The 9,401-nt window shown below is 33.2% G+C and overlaps 1 long non-coding RNA gene across 1 annotated transcript; it reads right to left on the bottom strand.

Annotated features, from left to right (window-relative positions):
• Positions 1 to 6,371: 6,371 nt before the first annotated feature.
• LOC110798433 (uncharacterized) lies at positions 6,372 to 8,801 on the bottom strand. Its single transcript, XR_002536073.2, has 3 exons — positions 8,091 to 8,801; positions 7,666 to 7,728; positions 6,372 to 6,932 (listed from the first exon to the last, which is right to left on the bottom strand). It is a non-coding gene; the product is annotated as an uncharacterized lncRNA (long non-coding RNA).
• Positions 8,802 to 9,401: the final 600 nt, after the last annotated feature.

The raw sequence follows: 9,401 nt of genomic DNA, 5'->3' as shown, positions 1-9,401 counted from the left end.
AAGAAATATTAAGTAAAATCAGACTAACTGTGGGAAATTAGCCTCTTTTTACTAGTTTATGGAGTTTTCATTCAGTTTTACAAAACTGACAAAACCCGGTTATTATGATACGTGCGTAAAAGCTTGTGAGACCCAGGCACACGTATTTGACCACAACGGCCTTAGGTTCCCTTGTGATCCCTGGTGTGGAGATCACTCAACATACATATAGCGGAGTAGAGATTGAGGGCTCGTAGGACATTTACCAATACGGGAAGTGCCCAATATTAGCCCGTGAAGCGGTCCTTACTAGTTCAATGTAACGAAGACGGGACATGCGTTTACACTACATTACTAATCTGATTTTATTTTAATGCAGAAATATTAACTAACAATCGTCAAAGGGTGATTTAGATTGATTTAAGGTACCTAACAATAATCCGTATTGTCCAAAGATTATCTAATTAGGCGTGATAAATAATCAAATTAGGTTTGACAGATTTATAATGGTGATTAAAGCAATAAACAGATCTAGGCACGTTACAATTTGGTTTTGGCTCTATTGCGGTTCTCAAGAACTAACCACTTGACCTTACTCGCTTTCCTTTTATTCAACGAACGTTCCTCGACTTGACTAGACTCTTGGGCAGGATCCAGGCTTAATTCGGGCGCTTAACTAAGGTTCAAGAATCTACCAATTATTTGACCCTATTATTTCTAATCAAGTTGTTAACCTTAAAGGAATAAGGACCTAATCAAGAGTTAAACCAAATATGAATAAAATCTCCCACTCAAACAATAAATTATATGCTTTACTAACTTTTTAAACATAAAAATGTTCTTCCAAGTCCAATCGGAAAAAATTATTTAATAAAAAATTTAATCTCATATAAAATTATTTTAAATCCCTTTTCTTTGATTTTTAATAAATTACAAAATTAATTACAATTAATTCAAGGTTTTAGTTTCAATAAATAATTAGTATAAAATTAAACTAATAAAATTAAACTAATAAAATTAAATTCTGAGAAAAAATATAAGCACGAAATCAAAATTAATTAAACTCGTCTCTTTACGGAAAATCAAAGTTTCTTAAACGTGCACAACGGCCCGATGCCATAGCACGCATGCACCATCAGCCAAGGCAAGGCCCATGGGCGCAAGACCCATGAGTCGCCAAAGCATAGCATCATCAGCGTTTCTGCCCATGGCCATGGCACGAGGCCATGCCATAGCACATCTGCACCCAAGCAGAGTAGAGCAGAGGCCATCACTCGCTGGCTCGTTGCCAGCGCTCGTTGTGCAACAAACATCACACAAGCTCATAGCGTGGCTCCAAGCCAGCGATGGCTGTGCAACAAGAAGACGAGGTCGCAGTGCGGCACGAGGCCAGCGCTCGCTGGATCGCTGATGCTTCCCTTGTCTCCTCACCTAGCCCGCTCACTCGCAAAGTCGTACACACGCAGCATTGCTCGTATGTGCGCTAACCATGCCCTTGCACATTTCCTAGTACAGCATGGGCGACGAGCTCCCATGGTCGTCGTCGCATGCCCGCACCATTGCAACACCCCTTAGGGCTACACTAAGTTATCCATTTTTTCGTGCGTACAAGTTTGTGATTGACTTTACAAAAGTCGAAAATTTTATAATTTAAAACTTTATGAAAAATTAATAAATCATATTAATTTCATAAAATTAGGCGAAGATCAAAAAATTATTAATTAAAAGAATTTCCGATTAAAAGAATTCTAGGGATTAAAAAAAAAATTAAAGATCCAAACTTTAACAAATTTTTAGGTGGTTTTTAATCATAGGATTCTAATTAAGTTATCAATTAATTATGAAAAGCGAAACAAAATATAAATTTATTCGTAATTCAACAAATTAATTATAATTACAAATTAGGTTGCATAATTGAGGAATTTAAAACTTAAAATTGTTAAACTTATGCAGTAGGTCAATTATTAATTCAAGATTTACAAACACAAATATTAGTTTTAACATCATAAATATTACAAATTTTGCATCCGAAAAACTAAAACCTCCGGAAAGTCATAGTTAGGTTTCGAATTCGGGAATTCTGCGTTTCGGCCGAAATTAATATTTTTGTCAAAATTTAAAACGTTGTTTACATGCGGAATTCACTATAAAAACATAAGATTCAGGCATAAATTGACAAAACTGCCGAAAATCCTGCGAACATATAATTAAATAGTCGCATGAATTTCCAATTAATTACACGAAATTAATTAACCCCTTTAATTCTTTGCAAATTTATAAAATTTAATCCATGTTAATGTAATTGATTAAGAAATTAATTAGAGGCTCATGATACAACTGTTAGGTTATGAACAACCATAAATTGCCAGAATCCAAATTAATTTCCATATAAGCAATTAGCATAATTTAGCATACATACTATGTGATGCGTGCCTACCCTACCTTCTCCCGAACCGAACAAGAACAAGTTCAAAGCTCCAAATGTCGCCCCTCCGTAGATAGTCCACAACACGTTCGGATTCGCCTTAGGTTCAACCAACTACGATATCGTCTAAGGTATTATGCACTAGGGAACTCACTATTAGGGATTGGCAAGAGTATTGAATATTATTCAAATTGTGTGTTGAAATTTATGACCATGTGTCATATATTTATAGGAGAATATATGGTAATATCCTACTAGAATTAGGATTACTAAAACCCTGAGAATTAGGATTTGAGTTGCTCACAAATTCTTAGACTTTAGAAAAATCCAAACACTTAAGTATTAGGATGATCATAAAACTCTTAATCATGTAGGATAAGGAAAAACGTATAGCTTCTGGGCCAAGCAACTTGTCGCGCAAGTAGCCTTGGCGCCAAAGCTGGGCTAGCCGTCCGTTGCTTGCCGCGCAAGCCTTGGCGCTGCCACTCTTCCTGCCTGTGTTGCCTTGCCGCCCACGCCAATGCGCAGGCCAGCTGTTGGGCGCTGACACTAGGCCGTGTACTCGGCGCTAGCTCGTCAAGTGATGGGTTGGCTCGCTTGTAGGCCTGTTGCTCGTCGTGCTTCCGATTTGTTTTTCGAATCCGGAATTTATTTCCGATTCAAACAATATTTACGTTTTCGATTCCCACAATATGTCCGATTTCGACAATTTTCCGATTCCGATAATATTTCTGTTTCCAGCAATATTCTGATTCCGACAATATTTCTATTTCTGTTTATTTTTTTCCGAAACAAACCATATTTCCGTTTCCGGCAATATATTGGAGTTTAATTTTAACTTAACAATTTAATAGAATCCGTGCATAGCACGGGCTAAAATCTAGTGTGTTTATATTATATTAATATTATATATATATATATATATATATATATATATATATACATGGGAGTTTTTTGGAGATCGTTTAGAGCGTCCACGTAGGATCTCCACGTCATCACATATAATTAAGTAAATAAATAATATTAGAGTCTTGCCATGATTGACTACTTAATATGATAAAGATAGATTCCACAAACTTCTTCCACCTTAACCTTCACATTAAAAATCTCAACCCTCACCAAATAATATACTTCCTCTGATTTTTTTTTTACTTGCAGCGTTTGTTGCTTTCACGCATGCCAATGCACATCTTTGATCATTAATATCTCTGATTATCTTTAAGCAAAAGTTCTAAAAACTTGATATTTTGAAAATACGCGTAGAGACGATTCTAACAAGATGACACACGACTATGTTTTATCTTACATATAAATCAACAGCAATAATCAAAGTAGAATATGTGAATAGTGTCAAAAGTCTAAATGTTGCAAGTATTAAAAAGTGGAGGAAGTACTTCGTAGGTAACCTACGGCCTTGATTTTTTATGTTCAACAATCAAATAAGAAAAATACATAAATACCATGGAGTTGATAGAATATTCAAAGAAGAAAAATATACAATTATCCTCTTTTAACTAATAAAATCGAATACAATAGTAAGTTTTCTCAAGTGCAAAATACCATAGGGAGTGGATAGAATAGTCAAAAAGAAAAATATATAGAACAACATACTCATAGTTGTTATCATTCTATACAATTATTCATTCTATTTAAATTAAAAATATATATAAATGAGTCCATGATAAAATAATATAGTATTTCATAAAATAGATAAATATTTGAATAAATATCTTATCACAAACTACTTCAGCCAATTAGGAAACATACTACTCGGTACTTATAGTTATAGGACTCTAGAATATAATATTCTAACGTAATATATAGGAAGTGCATGTATTGTTACCTCTCCGTACTTATAGAGTTACAGGACTCTTTGGCTTAATTTTATTTAGCATGATAACTTCTTGATTTTTCGGTATCAGTTTGATTTGAAAGGCATTATTATTTTATTTAAGAAGCTCTAGATCATCTTTTCTATTTATCTTTAAACTTAAACCAACAAAACCAAACCCAAAGACACCAAGCAAAGTATATAGGCCAAGTCCATAAATATTTAAGGACCATAACTTCCCAATTTCTATCTTAGGGCGTAAAGGAATTGGAAAGTGATAAATTAGTTTAGGAACAGAATTTATATAATTAGCTTTAATTTGCAATCACGAAAGAAATTTGTAATAGAATTTTATTTATATTAGAATTCTACTTGCATTAAACTGTATTTTTTTCGTTTATAAATATATGACTATATATGTTCAATCCATATCCAACTATCAACATAATAGTTTCCAATATATATATATATATATATAGGGGAGGGATCATGTGAAAATAGGTCCCTATGTGAGTATACTACTATATATGAGAATGAATCTAATCCGTAGGATTAGATACGATCTAATGGTTAGGATTAAATTATGAAACAATCATCCATCTTTCCTAAATAAAAACCACGTTTCTTTCATAAACCCCAACCACTTTCTCTCTCTAAACCTCCCTCTTCACTTTCTCCCTCTCGCGACTCCCTGTTCTCTCTCACCGTTTTCTCTCTCCTCTCGACAAAACCACCATCGAAGCTCAAAGAACCGCTGATCAACCTCCTTCATCACCGGTGTATTGTTGATTTAAGGTAAATTCAATCTCAATTGTTCTATATTTCTTCTCTCCTTAAACAAATTTCCCTAATTTTAACCTAATTTGTTCAATTGAGGATGACTGGAGCACAAAAAAATAATATAAACGACGAAGATAAGAAAAATACACAAACTGTTAACCTAATTTCAAACTTCTTTCTTTGTTTTCATACATTATTGAAGTTAATTTTTGTTAAATTTTGATTTTCAGCAAAAAAAAAAAGCACGACAAACTAGCAAACAATCCAGAGAATCCACAAGAGTAAGTATTCGGTGCTTAATTTTAGTGAAACTTATTTATTAATTTTCGAAATTTTTGTTATTATTTTCGAAATATTTTGAAATTGATTTTGTAATTATTTGGTCTGTGAAATTGTGGATGTTTCTAACGATTTTGTGAATTTTTATGTTCCATATATTTAATGTTTGTTGCAATTGTGGATGTTCTGAATTTTATGAACTTTTAGTATTTTTTTATAAGAATTTAATTTCTGGTTTTGAATTAATTTGAGAATTTCAAAATATTTTGTTATTTTTTATATTTTATGATGTTCTAAAAGTAATAGTTATATGTTCTGAATTTTTAAACAGAGAAAATGAGAATAAACACGCCAAAGCAACGTAGCCAATCGTCCGCCATCACTTATGAACGCAATAATGAACAATTTAGAGTAATATTTCATACTCCCAATACTTCAGAACATGAAGGTTAAGAATTTAGAACATCATAGCTCACTATGTAGAACATCATAACTCACTGTGTAGAACATCATATCTCGCTGTGTAGAACATCATAATTGCATATGTTCTAATTATAAGTACACATGTTTTGAATTTGATGAGATTACTTCTATAGGCTTCTGCATCTATGTTTTTAGTGACATTTTCTGAAGACTAATGTGGGTACAAAGATGTAGGCTCATGTTTTATGCTTATAGTGCATTTGTTATTGACCAGTCTATATATATATATAGGGGAGCTTTTTAGAGAGCATTCGGAGCACCACGTAGGATTTCCATGTCATCAAATAATAATATTATTTCAGATTTATTAACAAATAAAAATAGAAAAATAAGGTAAAAGATAATAAGGATAAAACCCAGTAAAAGATAATAAGAGAAAAATAAAAATAGATAAATAAAGATCCGGTTATAGATAATAAGAGATAAAGATGAATAAAACTCAGTAAAAGATAATAAGAGAAAAATAAAAATAGATAAAAGATCCGGTAAAATATAATAAGAGATAAATTTTGCTAGGAAGTAAAAACGATAAATAAAATTTAGTAAAAGATAATAAGCGAAAAATAAAAATAGATAAATAAAGACCCATAAAAAGAGATAATTTTTAAAAAATTTAATAGATAAATAAAGACCCGTTAAACGGTCATATTCATTGATTATAAAAACCATCACTATTCTAACTATCGTTTAAAGTTGAAAAAAAAATATCTCATAGAAAATGAATTTAACCCATGCATCGCACGGGCTATAAATCTAGTTAATTATTAATTCAATTAAATTATGTCTGCATTTTTTTCACAATATAATTTTTTTGTATTATATTATTATTAAATTTGCTAAGGTAACATCTAAACAATCATAGTTGTAACGCCCCGACCTCTGATTCAAGTATTAAAGCATAATTAGCAGCGGAATCAACCTAATTTGGTCGGGACATTACCTGCCGTAACTCCCTCTTGGAAATTACGAGGCAACCATCAATCATAATCTATTAGAACTCCAAAATAATATAATAATCCTTTATATTACCAAAATAAAAGTACATAATTTACTAAAGTTCTTAATTAAACTATTATAACTTTAAGCATAAACTAGGTGAATATTATTAAAGTGAAATTCCTCGCAACTACTCATTTCCATCGTTCCCCACAGTACCTAAACCAGAAAACAAAAATGGTGAGCCGAAGACTCGGTAAGGAACTATTCTAGCAACGTAAACTCATTTCAATTCATTTTATTTAATAACACGGGGAGAATAGAATAATGTAAAAAAAATTATAAAATCCTTTATTTAATTCATTCATAGCTTTTGGTTGCACATGCTAGCCGTGGCAAGTATGACATGGTGGAACGTCTTCCACGATGGACCGCTGTCCATAAAACATGGGGCCTTGGCCCGAATACATGAGAGCCTTGGCTCAATGGGCGGATGCCCCATGGGTACATGCATGACCGAGAATCGTAACCTGTGAACATATACTGCCAAGCGGACTAGGTCCTTCGCTTTCCTTTATCATGTTTCGTTTAACTTTACGTTTTAGCCTTTTTACTTCAGTTGAAGTAACATCATTCCTTTAGATCATGTGATCAAAATAAAACATCATTTAGATCCTGGGATCAATAAAATATCATTTCTTTCATGGCATCATATAAGCATCATTTCTTTCATGGTTTCTTATAAACATCATTTTATAAGAATTTCAATCAATCATATTATAAGAATTAATTCCATCAAATCATATTATAATAAATAATTCAATCAAATCACATTTCATTTTCCCGCAATTCATAAAATATGTCAAAACATTCAGTTCATAAATCAATCATAACGTGGTAATTTCATAATTGCATTTATAAGGAAATTGCGGGTACTAGCAATAGCTGTTACCTAACTCCGCGATTTGCTAGGGATTTTCCTTGGTTTGTTCGTCCTGAGCTCCGAGTCCAATTTCTTTCAAAATAAGAAATCATTTAATTAGTACTAGATCGGTATTTTATAAATCATAAATTTCATAAGTAACGATTTTATAAATAACGAATTTTAATAAATATAATTTTGAAATTTAACGAAATATTATTATTAATCGAATTTTCAATCGAAATCCATATATATTTTATAAATCAATTTTTCATGAAAATATTATTTAAATTCCATTTTGATAAATAAAACTAGAATCTTATTCTCATAAAATTGATAATAAAACCTGAAAAATAATAAACAATTTTATTAGTAAGTAATCATTTTATAAAAATTATTAAATCATAAATATTGATATATTAAAATCTGATGATTATAAATCAATCTTAACTCACCCAAAAAGCCAATTTGAGGAATGGCCCAATCTGAGATTGGGTTTGAGGGAAAATAAAATTCAAGGCTTCAAAAATTAGAATAGGCTTTCTCTCTTTTCTTCTATTTTTGTTTCGGTCTCGTGGGAAAGGGTCAAGAGCAGGGGAGGGAGCACGGCGGAGCAGAGCCGAAGAGGAGGGGAGATGGGGCTGGGTTTGGTGGCGCCAGGAATCTCCGGTGAAGGCGAAGGTGGTGGTGGCTGGTCTGCGGCGGCAGAACGACGAAAGAAAGGGAGGGGGGTGCGAAGGAGGCGAGAAAACAGGGGAGTTTGGGGGTGGGGTTTTCGATCCGTTCTGGGGAGGAGGAAGGCCGTTGGCGGCTGGCTGGGCGGCGCGGAAGGGTTGCACCAGTGGTGGTTATGCTGGACGGTGGTGGGGCGTTGCGTTGGTGGTGCTGTGAGCAAGGAAAGAGAAAAGAAACAGGGGAGGGGCAAGGGTGTACGTGTGGAGGAGGAGAGGAAGCAGGGAGATACGGTGGTCGACGGTGGGGGGTCGGGTGGTGGTCTAATGGTTGGGGTGGTGTTAATGGTGGTGGCAGACGGTGGTTGTTGGTGGTGGTGGGTCTGAATCACAGTAGAACAAAAGGGAAGTGAATTTGGTTTTGATTTTGATGTTGAATTTCAATTAGGAAATGGAAACTGAATTTGTATCTATGTAGAGTGAATGGGAAGGAATGAACATGGACTTAATTGAGGGAAAGAGAGGAAGGAAGGAAAAAAATTCCTCTTGCTTTGTACGTGGAGAGCAAGGAGAAGAAGGAAAAATGGAATTTTGGCTCTTTCAAGGGCAATTTCGTAATTTCACAAGATTAGGCCAAAATTTCTGAAATTTGTAGCTATTTTTTGGAAACTACTAAAAATAGAAATGTTTAGTCAAAATAATTCTTTGTAAAATATCGTTAACGGAAAAAGAAAAAGAAATCGGTTTATAAATTTATCATTTAAAATAAATCGTAAAAACGTTTAGAATAACGAAATTCAATTATTCGTAATTATTTAAAACGAAATCAAGCTAATAAATAATTTTTAATTTTAATAAATCAAGTTTAAAAATTTCAGGGTATTACAATAGCTCAATTAAATCTAGTGTTGAAAGTGAAGATCATGGGTTCTTGTGCAAGCCATCTATCTCGGTAGAGCGTCACGTGACATGTAAACGTTTGTAGAAACGCCTTTTAATATACTTCATATGTTATAGATATATTGTTATGTCTTTGCTATTGCACAAACGGTCATGCAAAAATGCACGACGACTATGTGAAAATACTTCCTCATA

This window comes from Spinacia oleracea, chromosome 3, assembly GCF_020520425.1.
Source record: "Spinacia oleracea cultivar Varoflay chromosome 3, BTI_SOV_V1, whole genome shotgun sequence".
NCBI classification, from domain to species: Eukaryota; Viridiplantae; Streptophyta; class Magnoliopsida; order Caryophyllales; family Amaranthaceae; genus Spinacia; species Spinacia oleracea.
Note: the sequence above shows the minus strand (reverse complement) of the source record. Positions and strands in the feature narration are given on the sequence as shown.